This window comes from Sarcophilus harrisii, chromosome 1, assembly GCF_902635505.1.
Source record: "Sarcophilus harrisii chromosome 1, mSarHar1.11, whole genome shotgun sequence".
Taxonomy (NCBI): domain Eukaryota; kingdom Metazoa; phylum Chordata; class Mammalia; order Dasyuromorphia; family Dasyuridae; genus Sarcophilus; species Sarcophilus harrisii.
Window position 1 is genome coordinate 244,071,681 of NC_045426.1, and position 2,391 is coordinate 244,074,071.

Consider the following 2,391-nt stretch of genomic DNA (forward strand, 5'->3'; position numbering starts at 1 on the left):
AAAAGTAACAATAATATTGTAATGTAATTAACTTTGAAAGTCTTAGCAACTCTGAGCAATACAATGATCTTTGACAATTCCAAGGGACATAGAGAAACTACATGCACATATCCCAGAAGGAGGTTAGTTTTGAATGTGTTAGAGACAAACTATCTAAACTGCCTGGTGACACTACAAAGATTATTATTTCCTCAAAATGCGAAGAATTATGGTTTTTTTAAGACAAGAAAATCTGATGACCTGAAGAATAGGACATTTTATCTCCTCTTTTATACTCCCTCCAACCCAAACAAAGATCCAAAACAAAGAGGTATCTTCCAGCTATTAGAAGGGGAAACAGGAATCAATATTTACATGGAACACATGAATATGGCTCAATCTAAGGCTGGCCTGTAAAAATTTTTATTTTACTGATTTAGTTTGGATTCATGCAATACATGAGAAAAGTATTCAAATTTACAAGACTAAAAGCAAATGATTAAATTGATAAATGATTAAAAGATATAAATAAGACATTTTCAAAAGAATGAATTCAAGTTGTCAACAAGCATATCTTAAAATGTTTCAAATCATTAATAATTAGAGAAATAGAAATTAAAACAATCAACATGCTTTACATCAGAATGGAAAAAATAACAAAGGAGAAAAATGACAAATGTTGAAGGGGCATATTACTTTCCTTTTGGTGGAGGTATGAATTGGTTGAAGCCATTCTGGAAAGCAATTTAGAACTGTGTCTCTAAACCACTATAATGTTGTTACTCTTTGATCTAAACAATGCTACTACGAAGTCTGCACTTTAAAGAGATCAAAGAAAAAGGAAAAGGACATCTTGTTGGTTAATAATATGGGCGTTTAAGAATTTCCTCTGATCCTAAAAACTTCTCAAATATAGGAACAATGTGCAAGCAAATACATAAAGGTATCATCATCATCTAGGACACTAATCCCTTCCTCCCCCTTTTTTTTCTTGAAGTTTTATTGATATCTTTTTTTTTTATATATAAGCCATTTTCAGACATGTCTTCTCCCCATCCTTCAATCAATTAGTCTTCCCCTGTAACAAAGAAGAGCAGTTAAGCAAAATCATCAATACAGCATCTTCTAACATTTTATGCAACATTTATACCCATATTATCCTCATCCAAGGAAAAAAGAAAAAGGCATTTATGGCTTGTTACCCATTTCTTATCTTGTATAGTTTATATTTCTGTAGAATAATCATGTTTTTGATTTAAAAAAAAAAACACTTGAATGAAACCCAACAAATTCTTTTCTGCAATCATTTAGCCATTGTTCTGTTTAGCTGACAATCTCTGGACTCTTTCTTCAGCAATTGTAAGGCAGATACCCTTACCTCTGGGAAGAGAGATCCAAGGCTTATTACCTTTGGCAATAACAAAAATGTTCAAGAGTCTACTGGCAAAACTATTGCCATTGGCATCTTTTACATGGACAAAGATCAAAAGAGACGGGAAGTTTCTTGCTGTTTATGATCACACTGATTCAACCCAAGTTAGCTCCACTGGTCACCAGACATTTATTACCAATATCAAACTTGATAAAATCAGTGATCTTGACAGCTTTTAAAACAATCTGTGAAATTCACTTTGATGAGAGGATCTGGGTAATGAATAAATGAGCATCATAGATCTCCACTTGTAGAATACCTTTCTACCCCTATAGATTTTTCTCACTTTGCACAATTTATATTTAGCCTTTTCATTAGTATATGATGGACAGCAAAACAAGAAGGAAATGTTCATCTATTTTCTCAATGTTAATGGCAACCATAAATCCAGTAGACTATGTAATATCATTGTGGACCTTGCCATCAATCTTGATGAATTGCTGCATGCAGATCTTCTTTATTTCCTATCCAGTCAGGGCATTTCTATTTCTATTTCCAGCAAGATGATGAGTAGGATATACTCTCTCAGCTTGTGGGGACCTATAGATGCTGTTGAGTAAAAATTCTAGTTAACTTATCAAGCATCTAGTTCTTTGGAGATGCCCCACACTTCAGATACTTATTGGAATCATGAGCCATGATTTTGCTGTATCTGAGGTAAAGCAGGAAATTTACTAAGTTGTAGGGTCAGAGGCTCTGAGTATTTATAAGTTGTGTATATTTGGCTACTTTATCCCTCTGGACCTCAGCATCTTTTTCAGCAACAATACTAGCCAGTCCCAGAGAAAAAGAATGAGAAAAGTTGTCTAATACACTAATAATACTGATGTTGTAAAGACCCAATGAATAATCTCCAACTTCTCAAATGATCATTGATGATCACTGAGTACCAACCATACTCTGTCAGGGCTGAATAAGTTGATCTAGAGCTTTGCAATATCAGGCAACTATTCCATGTTCTCCTAAGAGAACATAGAATC

The 2,391-nt window shown here is 33.7% G+C and overlaps 1 pseudogene; it reads right to left on the reverse strand.

The window, feature by feature from the left end:
• Nucleotides 1-1,115: 1,115 nt before the first annotated feature.
• Nucleotides 1,116-2,119, reverse strand: LOC100919312 (annotated as a pseudogene).
• Between the last annotated feature and the right edge of the window lie 272 nt (nucleotides 2,120-2,391).